This window comes from Passer montanus, unplaced genomic scaffold (assembly GCF_014805655.1).
Source record: "Passer montanus isolate IOZ18808 unplaced genomic scaffold, ASM1480565v1 scaffold15, whole genome shotgun sequence".
NCBI lineage: Eukaryota > Metazoa > Chordata > Aves > Passeriformes > Passeridae > Passer > Passer montanus.
The window spans coordinates 5,988,771-6,012,615 of record NW_024362051.1 but is presented as its reverse complement, the minus strand read 5'-3'; the positions used below and the strand labels follow the sequence as shown (position 1 = coordinate 6,012,615).

Genomic DNA, 23,845 nt, shown 5'->3' with positions numbered 1-23,845 from the left:
GCTGGGCATCTTCCCTGTGCTGGCTGCATGTGAGTGTGCTCAGTGACACTCACAGCTGGGATTTTTCCAGAGTGTTCACCCTTCCCAGTTGTTGCTTCAGATCCTCCTGTTCAGAATCTGCCCTAATTGCCTATTCAGTTTGGGAGGTTGAAGTCTTTTAGATCAAGCAAGGCCTAAGATTTTTTGAACTCTTTCCAGTCATCTAATACTGGCCTGTTTGAAACTACTTTGTATTTTTTCCAAATATTTATGAGCCCTGTTTGTAGTGGTGGCCCTGTCCTTTGCACAGCTGAAATCCATACCACCATAGACTTTATGGAAGCCACTTGGGTTTGTACTTTGAGAAAAAGAAGTTACACTGTTAAAAGCTATTGCATGTGGATGCTGCTCTGAGGGAGGCAGCTCTTCCTTTGAAGTTCTTAGCTGATTGCTAGGTAGGAGGCAGACGTTTTTCATCTCTACTGAAAACTTCATTTGCTGATGAAAGAATATTTCACATCCAGTCTGGATTAGCCCAGGGCAACAAGCAGACCAAATCTGACTTTTCAGTAAGTTCAGGAATACCAAATATTGAAAATGTGTAGCTTGAATTCCTGCAAAAGTTTGGGGTGTTCTTTGTAGAAGTTGAAATACTTGGAGCCTTCAAGTGTAGAGAAGCAATGGCACCAATAACAGAAGGCAAAATTTAAAATATAAAATAAAAGTTATTCTAAATAAATACCCAAAGTTAAAGGGAACAAAGAGTAAATTATTTTTGTGCTTCAAATGCATAAAGTGTTTCATCAGAATATGAGCTCAAACTTTAAAAATTTTAATGGCCAAAATTCATTTTGCGCATTTCTTAAACAGCAGCTTAAGGACAGTAAATGAAATAAGGTACAGTACTTTGGGCATTTAATTGTGAAGCATCTACTACTGCAGTTGGATTGCTCCTTGGAGTTCAGCTGAACTTGCACTTTCCCCAAGTTTCACTAGATGTCACTAAAAGAATTGAAAAACGTCAAAAAACTCTCATGAGCAGCTAACTTGGACTGAAATGGGCCTTGATTTTTTCCAGTACAAGAGGGGATTTTTAACACAGGAGAGCGCACATCACACTGAGCATACAGATAACAGAATCCTGATCTGATAGCAGTGTAGAATTTATTAAACTGTATAAAATCTCACTAATGTGAGAGTGTTTTAAACTGAAGGTTTTAGTGTCAACTGAAGTGCTTATCCAATTTATTTTCTAGGTGGTTGAAAGTACAGTCTCCAGTGGCATTTAACAGATCTCACTTACACTGCACCAGGCTGGGAGGGCCAACTTTTGTCTTTCAACTAGAAAATCCTAAAGCAAACTGAATTGCAATTCAAATCACATGGACTTGCTTCTTCTGGCCTCACATCTCAGCTCCTTATTTAGCTGTGGGCTTCATAAGAAGCTTGGCTGACTTCATTGGGATCACCTGTGATGTGCCATTTTATTTGCTGGGATTATGGTGCTTTTGTAAGGAAAAAGCAAAACCAGAATCATTTGCAGTGTTGGAGCTGGTCTCATGAGGGGGATTGCCATGTTCTCTCTCCATACAAACACCAGAGCATCCTCTGCTTCCTCCTCCAGCAGCCCAGAGCCATCTGTGTTCACCCACAGCCCAAGGAGTGCTGCTCCAAGGTCCCAACATCCAGCAGGCTCTGTCAAGAGACCCAGAGATCCCAGAACAAGCTTGACCTCAGGCAGCCTGGGCAGATTATGGCACCTATTCAAGAACCTAAAAAGTAACATATCAGGTTACATTCATAACAAGGAAAACAAGAGGAGAAATTCCTGCTAGCCTGTGCACTGGGGCCAGGATATTACTTTGGGAATCTCTGTGGCATTTTGCTTGTTGGAGCTAAAGCAAGCTTCACTTGCCAAAAAAAAAAAAAAAAAAATCATACTTTGGGAAGACCACACATGGAAAAATGTCAGTGAGGTGCCTTTACAGCTTCTTCTCTTCTGGTAAGTTCATTCTGTCTTTTACCTGAACACAGCAGTTAAAATAAACATTCTCTAGATTTTTCAATACTTTCAAGTTAAAAAAGTAAAATGTTAAAGCATTTTGTGGCCAATAGCATTTTCAATTCACATCAGAAGTCAGGTGGCTGAGCAAGGATGACACTGAGAGACACATGGCAGAGATTTTGCCTGTCCTGGTCCCTGCTGCATCCTGGAGATCCCACTGCTCCCTATTTGCAGGCAACCAGGCAAAGAGTAGGTGGGACTGCATTGCTTCCATGTGCTTGACTCAGAGGTTACAGGTCTGACACTACATTTTATCATCAGCGTTTAAACTTGCAGCATAGTTGAGAACAAATAATTATTCTAATTGTTTAATGAGTGATGGATTTAAAAAAATAATTTTAGATTAATTACTCAGGCCCTCATAATTATAACATTGGAGAAGCAGTGTGCAGCAGGGCAAACAAAAGCACCAATGGGACAACATCAGGACATCTCCAGAAATTTTTCACCAAAAATGTTTCCATGTACAAGATTTTATCACAATTGGGAAATGCAATTCAAGGGTCCATTGGAAGCAGTATTAACATAATCATAAGGATAATATGGAAATACAAAAAGATAGGTGCTAATAGCTAGACAGGAGAGTGTGTAATCCTTTAGCACCAAGTACTAAGGAGAGTCACTGAAGTGACTGTAGTTTGTAAAAATTTGAGGAAGACTGGAACTGGAGTCATTAGGTGTGAGCAAAGCATTTTTAGAAATGCTTTTTTTCAGTAAGAAGGTGAATCAGGAACCTTCCTATTAGTATAAACTCCAAAAACCAGAGTAGAATCAGAGTCCTAGGATGGTTGGGGTCAGAGGGACCTTAGAGATCATCTCTTTCCAGCTCCCTGCCTTGGGCAGGGACACTTTGCACTAGACCAGGTTGCTGAATCCAACTTGGCCTTAAACATCTACAGAGAATTCAGAAGAAGCACTCTAAAAGGGAAAACAATAACACACAGACAAGACATCAGAACCATGCTCAGACTGAAACAACCAGAGAGGCAAAAGTTTACAGAAACATAAGGCTCCAGGTTTCCAGCATTCATTAGCACCAAGTTTTTGTGAGCTCCCTTCCCCTTGATCCCAGCTAAAATTGGGTTTCTAGCCTGAGAAACAGCACTGACAGGAGCTGCAGGTGCTGGTAGTCGGAGATGAGGTCTGTAGCCAGTGCTAACCAGTCACACACTCTGCCCTGTGCTGCTTTTACAGAGGATGGTAATACCTCAAGTTGTAACTGCAACTCGGAAGGAGCAGCATAATTGATAGGCCTGAAGAGTGCAGGTAAGTAGGAGGATTGTATTTATATCCCTGGCATGAAACCCAGAGGGAGCCAGGCTATTGCACACTGGCTAAAGCGCTTGAAAATTGCCACCGATCCCTTTTTGTGTCAAGTTCTTCAGAGATTTAGTTTGCTCCTCCATAGAATCCCACTTAATGCCTCCACAATTCATGTTTAACCATTATCACTAGCAACCTGCTCATAAATGCTTCTTCCTTGTTAGATTCCACAACCAGGAATCAAGGGGAGATGATACTGCTGTTTCCTAATACAAAGGAAGGAGCAACGATGTTTCACAGCACAGCCCATAAAATCCCAACTCTTCCCCACCTTTTCACCAGCCTGGTTAACGGAAGAAATTTGATATTTTTGTACCTTGAAATGACTAACCTTCTTAGGCTTAGGAGAATAAATTAAAGTTGAGTCAAAGTATGCCTCAGCTGCAGCAATGGGCAGATTGATTTGCTTTCCATCTGGGAGATTAAATTCCACTGCCAAAAAAATGGCACCAGCATAATTAGCTGTCAGTCAAGTTGCAAAGAGACAGACTATGTGGGATAATTGAAAGCCCTGCAGCTTCTCATTACATACTACAGTAGCCCTATTTGCAAATTTCCACCTTGAGGAGGTTCTCCCAATGTGGTCAGGATTGTACTCCTTCCTCCTGGCACATTCTTGTGAAGTGAAACAGGAGTGTTGTGCAGGGATGGATTAATTTTAAGTAACTCGCTTAACCTAAGTTGGTTATAATATATTTGTCAACAGCCCCTGACAGCTCCACTAGACTTTAATTGCAAACAAATCCAAACAGCTAGAAGGAAATGGTATATCTTCCACTCTGGGTACGCCCAGGAGACACCTTTGCAGGATAAAAATCACCTCCCTCCTTTTACCTTTCTTTTTTCGTCGTGCACTGTTCCTCCCGCAGGAATCTGCCTGTTCAACAAATTGTAATTCATAATGAACCCATCAGTATGCAATATTACAAATGTGTACCTTTCATAAAATAATGAACTCTCTTTTTTCTCCCTTGTTTCTTGAGGCTCAAGCATGCTTCTGCAATTGCCGAGTGTACAGGAAAGTTTAGAATCATAGAGGAGAATCACAGAATGGTTTGTGTTGGAAGGGACCTGGAAGATCACCTGGTTCCAACCCCTGCCATGTGCAGGCACATCTTTCACTACACCAGGCTGTTCATCCAGCCTGGCCCTGAGAAACAAGTAGCTCTGATGATCAGTCCAAGCCTTACTGAAGGGTGTCTAGTAATCTTGGTGATGAAGCAGGAGGCAAAAAGGGTTCTAAGAGTAAAATATGTTACAGCTGTCATCCTAAAACTATAGGGAATATGTATCCAGATTTTCCTCTGACTATAATGGGAGTCAGCACTGCCTGCACTCTCCTTTTAGGGTGAGATGTAATTTCTCTTCTCCAATAAACTAAGGAGAATTGGGTCCACCACACTCGCCAAGCTCCCAGTTTTAAACAGGGCACAGCTCCCAGCAGCTCCAGATGGGTGCCGGGCCATCCTTCCCTCCCCAGGGGAGGAGGCAGCCGTGCCCCGCCTCACAGCTGGGCGTTACCTGAGCACATCTACAATAATGTGAATTATAGCAACGTCCCGAGGTGGGAGGGATGGGGGAGGTTTCAGGGGCTTCATCTGCTCATCTGCTTTTGGCGGCTTCCAAGTTCTGCAACCCAGGAAAGTTTCTGGTTCCCACAGAAGAGGGAGCCAGTGTCACACCTCCCACATGGCTGTCAGCCCTCCGAGCTAATAAAGCCTGGACTAATACACTAATAACTCTTCTTAAAGCAGAGCTTTCATTATAAATGTAATTTATGTTCACCTTTAAGAGCACCACAAACCTGAGCCCTCTCACAGGCACAGATTTGCCTCTTGCCTCCCTGCAGCACTTCCTCAACACTGGGAGGAATGAGCCTTCCTCACTGGTGTGGACAGGGAGCCAAACTGGGAACAGAGCAGGTGGTTCATAAAACCAGTAAAGCCAAAGTAATGAGTTTGCTGCTGTGATGTGGGAGAAGACTGGGCTGGCACAACAGAGCAAGACAGAAACTGCAGAAAACAGTGTGAAACTATTCCTGATTATTCAGGCTCCATCAGAAATATAAACACGCCAATCTACTCCTATGTCTAGAGGGAGCAAGTCAGGATTTAGCACACAGACAGGTCTCACACTGGCTTATCCTCATGTATGCTAGGAATGGGAAAATTGCCCCTCTTGTCTGTGCACAATGCCCCTTTATGATTTATTAGACGGTCCTCTTTTTTTGCCTCAATTACTCACTTCAAAAGAGGGTGGAAATGGGACATTCCTAGCCCTAATACTAAATGCATGTAGTCAATAAAAAAGAAAAAACACTGAAAAATGTTTAAAGGGAGGGTGCTTAAGTTATTGCAGCCCTTGGGAGCATTAATGTATGTGCCAACAAGTTACTGTATGTGGCTTTAACATGCTTATTTATTCTGCTGTGCAATAAAACTCCCTCTTAAATAGTGCCAAAACCTGTTTGCCATGGCAACCCCTCATCACACATGTGTTCCAGTAGTACTTACAAGCACCTTCTTAAAGAGAAATACACAGCAGGATGAATGTCTTGTGACCTTCAGGGCATTTTACAAAGTTTTAAGCACCCAAGTAAATATTGCTTTGGACTGAAATATTTATTCCAGGTATTTTTTTTTTCTTTTTGAGCAATGTTAAGAAGTAAAGCAAAGCTTGTTCCTTGCTCACTTCTCTCCAAGTGGAGCTCTAATGACTTGGACAAAGCACAGAGCCTGGTTTTTACCTGGCAGGGCTCAGGTGTTGCCAGTTGGCTGGGGAAGCATGGTAGGGATCAGCTGATCTTCTGTAGTTTCAAGTGCACTGCAGCTGTTGCTGGTGTAATTAGTCATCCTTTGTATTGTCACAGGAAAATAGATGTGTTCCCTCCTCCCATCCACACAAATGTTTGCTCAGTGTAGCCACTGGCCTGGAATCCAAGCAGGCACATGTCCCTAATAAAGCCACTAACACTGGTGTTACACTTCCAGCCCTGCAAGTACCCAGGAAGGGGTCAATCCTGCTTTCTTTTACCACTCTTTGATTTACTGCTGTGCCTTAACACAACTGGCAAGACCAGCTCGTTTCCCACATCACTAGGTGATATATCCATGGACCCTGCAGGACAGTGCAGGGAGCAGCTCTGGGTTATCCTGCTGAGCCATCCTCCCCAGCAGGGCAGGGAGCAGCTCTGGGTTATCCTGCTGAGCCATCCTCCCCAGCAGGGCAGGGAGCAGCTCTGGGCTGTCCTGCTGAGCCATCCTACACAGCAGGGCACAGTGCAGCTCTGGGTTGTCCTGCTGAGCAGGACCCTGCCCTGCTCCCTGCCCAGCCAGCACCTCTCAGCTGGAGGCAGCACTGAACACTGGAGGTTCCTCAGCCTTCCCAGGCACAAATTCCCAGTGGCTCACTGACTGATAGTGTCCTTTTTAAAATCATCATTGGCTGTTTGCCCTGTTGTGCACAAGCAGCACCAGTGGAAGGAGAAGGCCAGGCAGGTTCTGCCCAGAGTGGGGCTGCCCCCAGGAAAGCTTCATTGCCAGGAGTTACCCTCTCTGCCCTTCCCTCCTCACCTGCTTCTCTGTGTGGGGTTCCCACTCCTTTCCTTCCCTTTTCATTTCTAAGAACATTATTTCATGTTTCCCAATCCTATCACAGGACTGTACAGGATGATGTAGCACCTTTATTCCCCAGGTGTGGAGAGGGCAGGGCTGGCTCACTGAGCATCAGAAATGGCTGGTGGGGCCTCCAGAGAAGCCTTGCACCCAACAGCTGCAAGGACCCTGCATAACAGCACGTCCTGGAAAGGCCCCACAGCCCCCAAGAAGGATTCCCAGTGCCCTCCATCCTGGAGGTGGTACTGCCCAGATGTGAGTTAATGCTTGGGGCATCCCTGAGGGCATGTTCACTTCACTGAATTCTGCCAGTAAGATTGTTAGGGGGGGAAATAAGAGATATTTCAGTCCTCTGGCATCTTATAGAACCACAGAATATTGTAAGTTTGAAAAAAAAAAGTAAGATTATCAAGTCCAACCATTAACCTAACACTGCCAAGCCCACCACTAAATATCATGAATTTTTGCACAATAAAGTTCAGTTTAAAGAAAGAAATCCATGAATATTATCAACCTCTCCTGGGCCATGCACTTTCCTCAGAGCTGACAAACCTTGCCCACTCCACTGCCCACCTAAATTCCCTGTGCCAGGCCCTGCTGCAGACTGTGGAGAGAAAGGGCTGATCCCAGCAAGGCACAGGAACATTACCAGATATGACTCTACAGACATTCCTTCTTGTAGCCATCTCCAGGGAAATGCTCCCTCCAGCACCCAGGAAAGAAACCTAGAAAGCACCAGAAAATAGTTGTTTTAAAAATAAATAGATGTATATAAAGCAAGAAAAGAAAACAGTGTATTCTTAATGCTCCATTATTAACGGTGCTCAGGAAGGGATTTTCTGCTTTACTGGAGCATGTAACAGGCTTAAATAAGAATCCCTACCAGAATATAATTTTGTAATTATGCAGATAAAATTTTGTTCTTGTAATGACAACATGAACACTCACAAGCTACATTACTTACACATTTCTGTAAATAGCAGGGATGTCTCTCAGGTTGCATTTGCATGAAGACCACAAGCGTGTCACCCTGACAAACCACAAATCATTTAAGACTCCAGGCATTTAATGGTGTTGCCCTGTTGGTTTTAGTGAGGCTTTCAGCTCCTGGCTCCTGGCAGGATTCCTGAAGCAGTTGTGCCAGGCAGAAAGCTGATTTCCCAGCCCTGTTATTAATTAACCATTTCAGCACCAACTCAGGTGCATCCTTTAATGCTCAGTGAAGCCTGTACAGAACCAACCATCCTGAGGGCTGTTTTGAAATGCCTCAGTTTTACTCTTTACCTCCCAAAACAACAATACCACCAACATGAAATAAATCATAGAATGGTTTGGATTGGAAAGGACCTTAAAGATATCCCAATTCCAGAGCCTGCCATGGGCAAGGACCCCTTCCAGCAGACCAGGCTGCTCCAATCCCTGTCCAACCTGGCCTTGAACGCTTCCAGGGATGGGGCAGCCACAGCTTCTCTGGGCAGCCTGTGCCAGGACCTCACCACCCTCTTGCTGAAGAAATACCCTCTTTTTTTCATCTTTATTTTCTCAGTGACTAACACAGAATATAAACACAGCACTTGCACGCCTGCAGCTGTGACAGGACATAACTCAAAAATTCCTAATGTACAGAAATGAAGTCTAACAGCTCTGTACAGTAAGTGATTCCTTCTGGTAAACTGTGACCCACTTCTGTGCTATCACAGAAAATATATGTTTTACTGCTCTGGCAGTGGGATCGATCCCTTCCACAGTAAGTGTTTAAACAGACACATGCTTTGCTGGAGAACTGGTTTTGGATCAACTCCATGAGAATTCAAATTTGTGCTGAAATGTCTAATTATGAACACTTCTGTCATGTCTTACAGCTACCTAAATCCCAACTGGAAAATATCTTTATTTTATACTGGTGTCATCAGTTTAGACAAACATATAAAGTTCCATTTATTGAGCTACAATTTTGCAGTGCATTTTCAAAATTCAGAAAATATGTTAATGTGTGATTCCTCCAAAAGGCAGGCACAGAAAACACACACTGATCTACTTGTGCATGTGTTTATAATTATTTTTGTACATTACTGTGTCCAAATAGCTGTTAGAAAAAATTCCAGGCTAGAGTGGATATGTTTAGTTTTACCCCAGTGTCCATAAATGCGTAAGAAATCTCTGCTGCCTAGAGACTTCTGAAAGCCTCGTTGTAGCTGGAATCAAATATCAGGAATGATACCTATTACTGCATCCCCCTTGCCTGTCCCATTTTAACTTGGAGGCATTGCAATATTTTCTGTCATTACATAGTGCTGGAGGCATGAAAATTCTCCAGGCTGATTAGCATCCTAGAATTTCTCACACAAGCACCTAATCCATTGGAAAGGACTGTTGGGTCTCAGCTGATCACTCATTTGTCTCATTGAAACACTATGAGTCCATTTTTAAGAGCTTTTTTATAGACTCGTATAAAGGAGAAAGTGAACTTTTTAACATGTTTGCACTTCACTAAGTCAATACACATAAAAAGAAGTACAACTGGGGTTCCTGCATGGATATACAGGCCAGAAGTGCTAAGCTGGCAAAGAGATACAGCTACTAGCTAGGCAAGAGATTAACTTTATTTATTTCCTTTTCTTCAATCGCTAACTTCTTCCTAGAGATGCAAGGGACATCCAGGAATGTGACAGCAGGATGAGTCAGATCCCAGACTCCCCAGACAGATGTTTTACCCAGTACATTTATATGTGATTTTTTTTCCCTTAAATCATTTTCTTGGAGTCATCTGTGTTACTCTGTGAGTTGTTTTGCTGTTGCTTTTCTGTCCTTTGAATGCCAGATCCAAAAGCAGAGCAGGATTCCCAGAGCACTGTCATTCCTGTCTCTACAGAACCTTGCAAACAGCTCAACACAATCTCTGTCCCAACAAGCTTTCCTGGGAGCACTTTGCCCAGTTACCTGACGGGAGGGTCACGGAGCAGCAGTGAGGATTAAGGTCTCTTTCTCCTGCATGAAGAACTGGTGCACTTGTCCATCCTGCTGCCTAAATATCTAGTTTATAATAGTTTATAAAGCATGGTAGGGTGTTTCACCATCCCAGTTTACTGAAAGCATCCCTGCTGTTGTCCAGGTTGTCCCCACACCGATACAAGGTCTGAGTCATACAAGAGAGAACAAAATCAACTTCTCTGCAATGGTAGTGTTGGAGGCACTTTCCCCCCTCTCTGATGCCTGTGAGATGCCAAGAGAAAGACTTAGAGGAAGCAAGACAAAGAATCTCAGCAGCTGCAAGATGCAGCAAACAAAACAGACATGTTTTTTAAATAGAAACCATCAGTACCAATACAGTTGTCTACTGTGCTTTGCCCAAGTGAATTTTTATTAAGCTCTGTAAAAGTTTCCAAATCTGAAACTTTAAAAACTTTTTTTTTCTGTTTAAAATGAAATTTAAAGTGGCAAGTTTTATTAAAAACTAATGTCAAAGCAAGAGCATAGCCAAGAGAATCACTGAGATGAATAATGTTATCAATTATCATTTAAACTCCAAGAGTCATCCAAAACCTGTCAGAAGGAAGAAAATCAGGATCTCCCACAGGTGGCTGAAGCAGCACCAGCCAGCCTTTCCCATGGATAATTGCCTCCTTCATAGCCTAAATTCCAAAACATTCACATCTCTGACAAAGTTTAAAGAAAAACGTTTGGTCCAAAATTAATTACATTGGTGAAGCATCATTGATTGCTCAGTTTGCAATAACTTGAGTGGCATTCAGGAAAGTACCAGAAGAAAGTATGAAAAAAGGAGAAAAGAAACTAAGCAAACAAATTCAGAAATTCCAGTTATATTCAGAAAAGAAGAACCCTCACATCAGCAACACAAAGTGAAAGTTGCAAGTTGTCTTGACTGGTGTTTTAGTTTAAGATTTTCCAGGCTGAGGGTGGGGTTTTTTTGTTTCTTGAAAAGTACAGACATTACTCCAAGCCCTCTGAAGGGTTGTGAAAGTCACAAAATTCCCAGCCACAGCCCAGCATTATCCTTTCCTAAAAATATTGTTCTAGGCTGTTATTTGCCCAAAAAGTTGAGAACATTTAAACCAGATTGAACCACAGGTTAGAGACAATGCTTATTAGAAACAGCCTCAAATTTATATATATATATTTGTATGCTGTGATCTTGATGTTCTATAACAATAATTCTTCTCGGAAGATAACCTTCCTGGAAGCAAGAGCAGAAATTTATGCTGCCCTCTCCTTTCTGACACTCCATTGAGAAATACCCTGGCAATTCATGGTTTATTACCATGAAATGAAAGTTTAAGGGAAGAGATCTGTCAGGGCAAGCAGACCTGTAGCTGCTGGATCAAGATAAATACATACAACAGAAGAAAAAGTGTTCATGGCTGAGTCTAAAACCTGAGGGAACCCAACTCTTTGCCCAGCTCCATGGGTTTAGTACAAGTAACTTATTGTAACAGCCATAACTGCATCAAGGGCATCACTGCTGCTTCACCTGACCCAGGGAATCAGGGAATACTTGGATAAATCTGGAGCTCCATGATGGCAGCATTTCCATTTGTAAAACAGGGATGTAAAGCAAGGGGGACCCACCAGACCCACGGCTGTGCTCTGCCCACAGCAGACAAGGTTTCCGCTCCCAGGCTGGTTTGCTCTGGGGGATTAGGGATGAGCAGGGCTGGGCCCCAGGAGCTGCATGACAGACATAGTGAGAACAGGCCTAACACAGCCCCAGTGCCCCCAGAGCATGTTCAAACACACCAACATCAGCTGTCAGATGCAAAAGGGGGCTGAGAGCACTGGCATGCAGAGTATTTTCTCCAAGTCTACACCAAGCTGCAGTCTTGAAGGGAAATCTTGATTTATGTCTCTATAGTCCATAATCAACCTCATGACCCAGGAATTAAGGGGATCTTGATATAATTGCAAGCTTCTAATATAACTAGGGAATTAGTTTTTCATTCCCACCCTCCAACAAAAAAAAGTTTTTTACTCTTCTGCTTCTACATGATCCCATACCCTTCCCAACAACAGGATCAATAACTTTTGATCCCAAAAGAAGAACAAAAGGACATCAAGGTCTTTGCATGCATGAATGCAGGACAGCAAGCCACATGCAAGCAGTGTTTGATTTTTCTACTGTTCCCCTGACTCCCAAAATTCTCTCAAAGACCTGGTGGAGCTCATGTTATGATGGGCAATTTGACAACAATCTGAAATATGTCCTATCCAAAATACAGTCTGACACAAGTGGTCTAGGCAGCAAATACAATGTTTGCCCATATGCTATGATTCTATGAACATGTGGGTAGTATCAAACGAGATTTTGAAATGCTTTGGAGTTTAACTTCATTACCTCACTCAGTGCCTCGTTAACTAGGTCTAATTTTATTCAGCCAACAGTCCTAATTGAGCAGAGCTCTCTTCCAAGGGACAGTGGGAACAGCATCACTGCCCCATCACATTTATTCAAGGCACAGCATTCCTGGAGTGCTTCTCATTCCACAGGCTTTGTTTCAGAAAGCCCAGGCAGTATGATTTTACCCAGCTCTGGTGAGTGTTTCATCATACTTCTCACAACAGGACTGTGGGAGATCCTTCCAAGTTTCAAAGCAAGATCACCGTGACTGCTCCCATCTCACAAAAAGGTGGGAAGAGAAAGACATCCCAGAGATTTTGGGGCAAATTACTCAGGCCTTTCAGTATTGGGACTGTTGATTGAAATGTCTCTAATTTTTATGAGCTCTAAGAGGTAATTTTTTCAAGCAGCTCCTTACTTTTTTACTCCTTTATTAAGACAATGTATTTCCTTTTAATTAAGAAGCCAGTGGTCTTCTGAGAGATAAACAAAAGGGAGGGAGACCCCCAGCCAAGTGAACAGGATCCACTCTCTGATATGCAGTTTGTGCATGGTTAATGGATGTTGGGCATTAATATTTCTTACCCTTTTGTCTGTGTTCTCTGTAATAGAAACCCCTGTCTAGACTGAGTGGCTACTACAAGTAATCCCAGTAATATCCAATAAAATCACTCTGAAATGTGATAGCTATAGTTATCAAGGAGCACCAGGATTAACTTGATTGATTGAACAATGGACTTCTGGTTTTTAACATGATCTATATGTGTCCCAAAAAAAATTCAAAAATATACATAAGGTTGTAAAACCTTCAATGCTGGGCAACTTATCATAGTCTGTAAGTGTACTGACACACCCTGAAAGAAGAGGGATTAGTGCTGCACCAAAATTAAGGGGAAAATGGCAATGGTCATAAAGAAATACTTTCACTTAACCAGCTTCTGCAAGGACAGGACACATCACCCTCTCACTGACTGACAGCAAACAAAAACATAAATACTCAATCTTTGCTTGAAAGTCCTCTGCTGAAAATGCTGCAAAAGTCTTCATTTGTGATCCAGGTCCAACCATGAGAACCACCTGCATTTCCTAGAGTGGCCTCTGAAGTGTCTCAATAAATACATCTTTCATTCAACAAGGAGAATTAGGCTCTTCCAAGAGGTGTGAGAGCACATGGAATACATTTGATGAATTTACATAAGCAGCAGAATATCTAAGCCCAGGTGTGGAGCATCATCCACTTGTATGAGCCCACAATGGCTTTCCTGCTGACCTAGGTCTGCAGCTGTGCATCCCATACCTTTGCTTTGAGCTTGGTTGGTTTATGGTGGGTATGTCTGATCTTTCTGGAGATTGAATCACATCAGTGGATAATTAATCAGTCAGAGGTACCTTGACCCAGAACTCCTGCACTCATTTCCAGCTCTGCTCAAAGTCCTCTTTTTGAATTTGTTCAAAACCTTGAGTTCTTTGCATGGGCTGTTACAAGTCTGGAAATGAAAAAAAGTTTCTGCCAAGTACAAAAGAGAGAACATTCAATAACTAAAAATGCATGCTTAAGTTAGAGATTAATTAGTCTCAAACTAGAAAAGTATCAACCTTTAGGAAAGTTGCTCAATAAATAGTTTAATCTAAGGAATCCCCACCCAAAGAATGTTCTTTTATTTCCAGAGGTCCTAATCAGTTCCCGGGAAATTGAAAGGAAACCATCTTGAGTTTGCAGCAGTACACAGCTGTAGAAAGGTAGCGCTCAATAAATAGTTTAATCTAAGGAATCCCCACCCAAAGAATGGTATTTTATTTCCAGAGGTCCTAATCAGTTCCCAGGAAATTGAAAGGAAACTATCCTGAGTTTGTAGTAGTATTGACACCAGGAATTTTGGTGAGGCACAATCTCTTAGGAATGGGTTCTGAATGACCTGGCAGCAGGAGGGAGGTTTTTGCTCCTCTGTGGTATACCAAAAAACAAGTCTGCAAAGGAACAGAAAGCTACTAACCTTAACAAATTCTTCTGATGTTCAGGTTATTTCTGCACCAGATGTGCAATGACACAAGACATCCAGGCACTGTCTCACACTGCAGCAAAAGGCAAGCTTCCTTCCCCTGTACCTCTGCCTTCCCTTTTATAATGCACCTGTGGATCACATTTCCCTTGCTTCCTGCATTAAAATAGCAGAACAAGGGGTTCAGGTTTGTTTGAAAAAACAATTAAAGGAGCTCTTCCTATACTGCCAGTTGTTAAGTAGCTCAGCCTTACTCACCTGGGACTGGTCTGCTGCAGCAGGGCTGCTTGTTCCCTTTGTTCCTGCAAGTAATCCAATTTGAGCAGGGAAGGAAAGGGACTTCCAACCAAAAGTCGTTCATTCACTAAGAATTTTTGTTTTTCTGGTGGAAACATTCTTACTGCTGCAAGCTGGGCTGTATACCCACTGCCCAACTTTGCTCAAATTCCAACCAAATCTAACATTTAAAATAAGCAAGAGGTGAGAACTTTCAATCACTTCCCATCCACAGGCACTATGGAGCTCTGACAGTTTCCTAGAGAAGGATATGGTCCATGTCTAGCAAAACATGGTTAAAGAGCTCCCTTTGCTGACCTGACATTGAACCTTTCCCTGAGCTGTTCCCAGTGCAGGAAAATATTTATTTTATTACAGCCCTGCAGAACTCATCCCAGTCCAGGCCCTCAGATTAAGACCAAATGTGCTGAGCTTGCATTAGGTGAAGTTATGGTATCTGTATTTGGGATTTTATCTTTTTTGTGGGTGCTGGTGGTGCTGAAAGGGCACAAAATAAAAGAATTGCAATAATGACAGTGCTCATGGCAGCATGTGGGTTCTGTTGGGGACTTCATAAAGGGGATAGCCCTATCCTGTGTCAAATGTTGTTTTCAAAGCCTTATGTAACACAAGTCTCCCTGAATCCTAAGCAATTCCTTTTACAAGGAAATTCACTGGCTCTCCTGGCTGGCTGAGCAACATCAACCCTTCGAGCTCAGCTGACATCAGCTCCCTGCACAGCACAGACACCTCCAGAGCCAGCTCAGCAGCACCAGCAGGGAGATGGAGCAGGGAACCTCTGCCCAGCCAAAAGGGAAAGGTGTCCAGGTGGGGGGAGGTCACAGGGCACACGTGTCTCTAGGCATAACCCAAATCTGATCCTGGGAATCCTGCAGCCTGAGAGAAGAGAGAATCTGACCTGCACTGAGACCCAGCTCAGGGGGGGACATGCAGGCACCAATGAACCACGCTCATTTATTTCTGATTTTCATTAACAGCTATTTCAAATAGCAGTGAGAGAACTGAAATCTCGTGGGGTTAGACATTGATGAAACCATTAAGGAGTTTTCTCACCAAAATTTCTGAGTAATCCATGTTCTCATAGTAACAGAAAAATCCCTGTTTAAAATATAGTTGCAAATATCCTGTTTCTTTTTATTGCTGAGTTGATATATCAGACCTGGGATATGAGATATATGATATTTCCATTACAACCATAATGTCTCCTTGGGACCTATATGGTGTCACTGTGTATTACCAGACTTCAAGAGTGATCCTGAATACAAGGATTTTATTTACTAAAATATCACATATACCAGTTCCTGATCCTTCCATTGTAATGTGAAGAAAATTAAAACTAATGAGAAATAAATGCTAATTCAAATATTTTAAAGACCAAGTATAAATTTTCACCTTTACAAAACATGGTAGGGAAAAGGAGAGGAGGGGAAAAGTGTGAAATCATAAGTTCTTTTATCTGATCACAAGAGAAATGCCAAATTAATAGCATGAGGGTTTATTGGTGTCTCTGGGCTTGTTTCTGAGACTGTGTGAAAGGAGCCTTTATAAAGGAGGCTTTATTCAAAGACCCCCCCAATTCTCACACAATTTTCCAAAAGTGTAACAATAGATCACTAGTACAGAAACAGAGATCTGCCACAGTATTATCTGTGCATCTATTTGAAAGCAGCTAGAGAGGCGAGGAAGGGTGGTGAGGTGCAGATGTTATCAATTAGCCAAAGAAGTTAACAAAACAACTTCAAACCCAGCAGTTGTTCCAGCTGAGAAGGCTGGGGTTTGAAGTGAGTATTGAGCTGTTGCTGTGTGCTCACTGCTTTTGTATGTGCTGATAGGAAACCAGCCAGACCACAGCTGTGAAATCCCAGCTTTGGGAACCAGATCCTCACTTTCAAATCCAAGGGGCAGCAGGCAAGGCTTGTATTGCAAAGGATGCACAGTCCTAAGGTGAAAATCACAGCTGAAACACAGCAGGCCTTGTTAAAATGGTTATTGATGAACAAAGTGAGAGAGAGACAAAAGTAAACCCATTTCTGTCATAGCAAAAGCATCAGTGACATGAAGGTTATGTAAATTGCTATTAAAAATAATTCCTTCAAATCATGACACATAGGCAAATGTGTGGATAAGGATGACCAAGTCCAGAAATAAAGGGAAAATGTGCTTGTTCTACACCCTGAAATGCCACTGGGTGAGGTGCAATTGCACAAAGTACCCAGATATTTGCAAACAGTGCTTCATCCCTGGGACGTGCTGAACCCTCGGCACCATCTACTGACCACCTGCTAGAACACCCAAACTCTGGCAGAAGGAAAATCAGGCATTTGTATTTCCTACTGACAAAAAATAACAGCTACCCAGAGCACAGGAGAGCCAAAGAACCTTCCTTCCCCGGGGCAGAACTCCCAGCCTGTGTCTGTCTGTGGTTATTTAGTGCAGCTTTGGCCATCCCAGCAGGCCCATCCCCTCCAGGCAGACGTGGTGCTGAAATCCAGCCTGGGGATGCTCCCAGGTGCACTGAAGTGACTGCACTGGCAGCAACCAAGGGCACTGCAGGTTCCAGAGCAGCCTGAGGACACTGCAGGATAGAAGGGCAGTGTCTGAAGCCTGTGGGAACAGGCAGTGGTGCTTTCTGTGGAGCCTCCATGGCCTGGGCAGAGGCTGCTCATCACCTCTGCAGGTTTCATCCAGACTGCGTTTCTGACCCACTTCTGCAAAAGTCAAAGCAGAGCTTAACAAACAAGTAAGCTCAAGATAAATACAGGTTGCCTGCAAACAATGTCTTGATTGTGACAAGCCTCCTGGGGTTGTCCTTGGCCCAAAATCTTGGGTGGGAGACAAACACGTGGTGGTGTTCAGCCAACAAGGCTCTGTGGTGACCAGACCCCAACGCAGAGCTAACCAGGGAGAGAGAACCAGGGTTGCATGGTTGGAAGCAACAGGAGGCCAGAGCAACCCAGGGCAGCTGAGTAATTGATCTTACAACAGTTAATTAAAAAATCAGTGTGATTCAGAAGAGTGCAGCCAGAGGTTTATAAGGCAGTGTGCTGTGGAGGGCGTGTGCTGGCATGGTTTAAAAGAAATAAAAAGAAATACAACATTCTCTAACCCTGAAGTGACAAGAGAGAAACAATAAAAAGCTGCTGTACCTGCAGTTTGTCAGTGAGCTCTACAAATGGGAGTGAAAGGCTTTGTTTCACTGCCTTGGAGCACAGAGCCATCCCTTTGTTTCCACGAGTCCTGCATGACATGGCACTAGCCCAGAGCTGCAGCCACCCCTGGGCTGTTGCTGGGGTTGCATCTGCCTTGTCAGAGTCAAACACTGCCTTCACTGAGTTAACTGGCAGCAGACAAGCAATTTGAATGAGGTCTGAGTCACACAGCCGTGGCATCTGGTGCACAAGTCCCTGCAGCCAAAAGGGCTGAGAGGCCTCCTGGGCCAGCCTTGTCTGCTGCTATCACAGGCACCATGTTGTATAATCCCCTTCATAAACAGCAGCAGCTGTGGGAGAAAGGCCTGGGATGGCTGAGGATGCTGAAAGTGAGGTGTTACAGGGTCCTGAGTCGGGGGGATTGGGGGTATGTGAGGAATGCAGCTATGTGCTGCTCAGAAGAGCAACATAATATTTTATTAATGAAGCTGGAAAGTCATACATCCAGGGAAACACCCAAGACCTTAATTATGCCAGAAAGGCATCAGGGTAATGCAGTACTTACTTTCTACTTCTGGCCTTGAGTTCAGAGAATTGTTTTCTTCTGTTTCAACATTTGTTGAGTACAACATGCCAGCAGGAGAGAAAAAAAAAACTGGTTTCCATTCCTGTGTCTGGTTTAAATCATGAGAGAAGGAGACTTCTAATGAGGCTGATTCATATAATGATGTATTTTACAAGCTATTCTTAGCAGATTCACTGCAATATGTCATTCTTTATGTACCATGAGAGATATATGAGCACACGAGCTTACGAAGGGTGGGGAAGTCTCTGAATAACTGGCCAGTTTTGCACCTCATGTGCTGGAGAAGGGAAAGTTCACACAGAATATTGCTTCCAAACCCTCCAGACCTCAGGTCAGCTGTGAACTCCACTCCAATAAACCCCGACATTACAAGACTCATGTCTTAAAACTCATTTCCAAGGAAGTGTCTCATTTTATTGCAACACGAATAGGAGACTCTAAGGTAATATTTACTTTGGTTTACATTTCATAAAAAAAAAGAAGACTGTAATTTCATGGAGGCTCTAACAGAAATTCCTCTTTCCATCCAAGCGGAAGAAATCATGTTCAGGACCTTTCCCCAAGGGCTCCAGGAAAGCACATTAACATGGCAACTCCCACTTTGCTTTATTTGTGAGTTACCCTTGCAGGAGGATGTGGCTGGAATTGAGACAAGCTATAAGTGGACTAATAGTCCAAAGCCTGTGACATTAAGGGGTAGGCAAAGATGCTGAGAGGATAATCCCAAAGATGCAGGTCTCCAGCTGATGAAAATCAGAAGAGCCAGTAATCACTGAGAGATTCTCACCTAGACAGAAGGCAATTGCAGGGGCTGTCAGCACAAGGGTGCAGTGCTTACTCCAGTTCTGCCTTCACCCCTGCCACCGCTGACCTTCCCAGCACTGTGTTTTCAGGTGCTAGAGGAGGGGCTGAGACCCTTTTGGTGAACTGAAGGATGAGCAGGAGGCCTGTCCTGACCAGCAGTGGGAAGAGAAAAGACACGTGCAGCGAGCCCCGAGCATGGGGGAAGCAGAGCTGCTGCAGACACAGGAGCCACTGGAGCACAGGTGAGCCCAGGAACTCCACACTGAGCCTGAAGGAGCTCTGGCCAGCTGGGACAGTGCCACAGCCACGCCAGTGCCCAGCCCTGGGAGCCAAGGAGCTCGGACAGGTGAGTGGCTCCTGGCAGGGTCCCCAGCAGCCCCACGTGCTGCCCCTCGGGGCCCTGCTCCAGCCTCCCCCAGCTCTGATGGAGCAGCCTGGGCTCTGTGCCCTGCCTGGGCTGCCAATGGACCTCCTCCTCTGGCCCCAGGGGCCACCAGAGAGTGATCCAGGCTGCTGCCAGCCCCGTCTGTCAGGGACCCGGTGTGGAGCCCAGGCTCAGAGCTGCTCTCTGCTGCTTGCCTGCAGCCCTCCTGGATTTCCTAAGGGCAGGCTGCCCTCACTAATTTTCTTAATTTTTTGTGGCCTCATCGATGACTTAGTCATAACACCAGAGTGAGCCACCAGCTGCTGCCTATTCCCACGGTATAACCTGCCCCTTCACTGTCTTTCCTTAAATGTAATACGTGGTACATTTGTGTCTGGTACTTTCTCTTGTTTCTGCAATTGAAATTTTATCCGTTCATGGAGTGCCCGAAATTCTGCAGAGACACTTGGCCTGAATACTCATTTCATTGCTGAAAGCCAATACTGCTTTAACAGATGCAGTAAAATTGTGAGAATCTAAAGTTCACTTTTCTTCTTTAACTGCCCCAGATGAAAGAAGTCCACTCCACACAACTGAATGCCTCTCTTGTGTGCTGGCACATGAGCTTTAAAGGTGTTCTGGTAGTTTTCAGTCCTCTGTGCTCCTGGAGTACTTTAGTCCAGATCCTCAGCTGGAGGAGATGGATGCAGCTATGCTGCAGCCAGCAGAGCTGTGCTGATTTATACCCCCAGGCATACTTTTTAATGTGTAGATATCCTTAGAAAGTAATCACCAGGCTCCCTCAAGCTGATTCCTCATGACTTGCAACTGCAGTTTCAAAGCAGTGCTGTTCCTGAAGCCCAGGTACCCCTCCCACACTGGGTAGGAATCTGTCCAAGGCAGGAAGGAATCTGAACCCACACCAGTGGCAAATTCACAGCCTCTACACAAAGTATCCTTCATCCTTAGACATGCTTGACTGTATAATTATTGTATTGCCTTGCACAATTTCAAACAACATTTCACTGCAAAAAAACCTCCAGACCAAGCTGTCAAATTATTTGCATTGCAATAATTTTAAAAAATACAAAATCTGTCATTTCTTCACCTCAGGGAAATGAAACCAGAACGAGCCAAAGCTTTAGCACTGCACACCGTGTCTATACCCCACGTCTTTAGATTCTCTTTCAATATCATTTCTGCCATGTGAGTTAGACCAGTGCAGACCAGTTCCCTTCTGCATTTGCAGCAGTCAAACACCCTGTTGAGATGTTAGGCTCTGTTTAGTGTACAGAACTCACAGCCCTGAGTTAAAGGGCTATCTCCATCCAGCACTACAGCCCCTCTGTTCTCCACCGACCTTGCAGGTTTGTCACCATTTGAAAACAATTATTTTCCCCTGACTTGGCATTTTTGGCTCCTACCCAACTCCTTGCGGGCACTTTGGGATTTATAGTTAGAGCTCCTCAAAGGAACAGTTATCTTAAAAGTTGAAATTATATCCAAAAGGCTAAAACATATCTTTCAGCTGAGTGTGGTTTTCTCTGCCAGAATTGCTTCACATGGATCTAGCCAATTCATTTTCCTGCAATGTAGGGGTTGCAGGAATACCTAAGGGAAGATTGGGCTGAATGTCTCTTACCACCAGGGACTTGACAATAGCAGTACAATTTACTTCCCTTCTGAGATGATTTACATAGCAGACAAATGTGAAGCAGATCTTCTGACTGAATAATTTTGTATGAAGAAATAATGTAAAATAAAGTCATTTCGCTGGTAAGTAAAGGTAATGAATGTTTTTAATGCTCACAAGAGTAGAAGAAAGGAAGATCCAAGAATTATGACCAGGCCCAGGTACCACTGAAGCCTTTAGCTCCCAAAGAGGGAGACACTGAAACACAAAGATCCCAACCCTGTCTTCCACCATGCACCATGAGGCTGCTTTGCCAATGGGAACACAGGGAATGGGAGCTCAGCACAAAATTACCTCAGCTGTACCTGTCCTCCAGACTGTAATGAGGATCTTGACATTCTTGCATGCTGTATGGTGTTAAAAATTATTGTCTGTACTCCAATGAACATCTGTATCCCAACTTTCCTGGCTAGTGTGCAGCTGTAGGGAAGCCCAAGCAAGCTGCTAATTTTGAATAGGGGGAACTGTTTGTGTAGCAAGAGTGAGATTCCAGCCTTGAGACTGGTGCCATTTCCCTAGCCAAAGCTTTCCGCACCTTGGTTTCAAAGGTGACTATTTGATAGATAAAAATAGAAATAAAATTATGTCATTGTTTATCTTGCAGTCACCTCTTACTCAGAGCGGTCAAGACATCTTTGAATCATTCCTCACAAACATGCTAGCAACAAAAACAATGACAAAAACTGCAAAAAAAAAAAAAATAATCCATGTTTCTGGTGTACAGAACTTCTTTCCTGGGGCAAGGCCTCTAGCACCTCATGCTGTTCTTGATTTTTATAGCTGTGGAAGGAAAGATGTTAAGCTTAAGGTTTGGAATTTGTGCTTTGATCACTAGTTATGTCATGCAGCAGGACATGCCAAGTGGAACTTTCTACAGTCTTCTTAGAAACGTCCTTGCACAGATCCCAGAAAGACCTGGACCTCAGCCTGGCACATTTCAGACTTGCTGATTTCTGAAGTTAAAGAATAAAAAGAAGCGATGCTGCTGGCAGCACTTTGGGGTGTTTTTGATCCCCAGCCTTGTCATGTAGCTTGCTCATGGAGCAGTCAGCTGGATGCTCAGGACTCACAGTAAGGCTCCTCCTCACATTTCTGCCCCCCAATATGACCCACTCATTTAACAGGAGACAAATATTTCGGTCATCCCCCAAGTGTGGTTTCTGCAGTTGCAATATCTTCCTGAAGTGTTGGCTTTCACCTGCTTGTTAATGAAACATGCAGGTGACTGTGGTAAAAGGAAGTGAGCCCACACATTTCACTGCCAGTGAAATGTCAGCTATTTTTGGTAATGACTTTAGCACAAAACAGATGAACTGAATGTTTAGTGTGATTTGGGTCGGTGTGACAGGGAGGGTCATGCATGGTCTGGAATGGAAATGGTAGTTGACCAAAGAGGGTAACAGGAAATAGAATAATTAAAATAAATTAATATCCACACTAGGTTTAAAAAGGATTTTCAGGGCTCTGCCATTGGATGAGTTTATTCATTTGCAATTAAATGAACCTTTTCTCTCTCCATTAACAAAAATATAACATCCTTGTAGCTGTTACAGAAAAAAACCCATATATCAAGCTCACCTTTAAATAGGTATTTAACAATCTATATTCCATTATAACAGGTGGCCACGAGGAGGAAAGCTGGGACTACTGAACTATAACCTTCATGCTGCTCTGCAGCTGCCAGGGGAACACGATCTGGGAAAATGCTCACTTAGGAAAATTGATCAGAGACAGGGGCTGATATGAGTCAACACCTCTGCCTTCTGCAGGGCACTCAGCCTTACCCAAGCAGGTACATCAGATGGAGCTGAGCCTGCCTGTTTTACAAAAAAAATCATCCTACTCATATTTAGCCATACTTCATCCTGGGAAATAATTCCTGTCATTCCTTCTTTTGGAATTCCAAAGAAGGAATGATAATTTATTGTTAATAATTTATATAATAATTAGTTATAATTTATTGGTTATTTCTCCACACATCAATGCCAGAATGATCTCTCTGTGAGGAAAGCATTCCTCACAGGGTGTGCCAGCCTGCCAGGACCCTGTTTTGACTTATGCCAGTGCTACCTGCATGAACTGATCCTATGGAAGTGTCTGCACTTCCTTGGGAATCCTTTCCCGTCTCAGAGATTGTAATGAAAAACCATTAGTAAATTCTGTTTATAAGTGGTTAAATCTGTTTCCTTAAAGAAAAGTGAAACCACAAGCAGGATAAGAGGGTCAGAGGAAAATTCCTAACCCTGGAATCCAATGCACTTTAGAATAAAATACGATAAATTTGCTTAGTGAGTGACAGCAGCACTTGGTAGGAATGCAGTCGTAGCCCATCATTTATCAGAGCTGGGCTTTGCCTCACATCTTTATCAGACAGATTTCTTTGCAGAGCTTGGCTGCATCATCATTTGAAAATCTCCCATAAAAATGCAAAGTTTGTTCTTACCTGCCTTTGCCCTCCGTGCAGTCCCTTGGTTTGCACTGCATTCTTGACACTCTTGCCCCTTGCAGAGCAGAGCTCCATTAGCACAAGTTTTAGGTGGTACTCAGATTGCTTTCGACACCCAGAGTGCTTAATTCTTCAGGCTGTCTGGAATATATTGGCATCAGTGGTGAATAAT

At 43.5% G+C, this 23,845-nt stretch overlaps 1 long non-coding RNA gene across 2 annotated transcripts; it reads right to left on the bottom strand.

Annotated features, from left to right (window-relative positions):
- Nucleotides 1–800: 800 nt before the first annotated feature.
- Nucleotides 801–14,457, bottom strand: LOC120498770. 2 transcript variants are annotated; one of them, XR_005626730.1, is made up of 4 exons: nucleotides 14,329–14,457; nucleotides 13,632–13,821; nucleotides 7,631–7,706; nucleotides 801–1,751 (listed from the first exon to the last, which is right to left on the bottom strand). It is a non-coding gene; the product is annotated as an uncharacterized LOC120498770 (long non-coding RNA). The 2 variants fall into 2 exon arrangements; XR_005626731.1 differs by lacking the exons at nucleotides 801–1,751; nucleotides 7,631–7,706 and adding an exon at nucleotides 9,578–10,194.
- Between the last annotated feature and the right edge of the window lie 9,388 nt (nucleotides 14,458–23,845).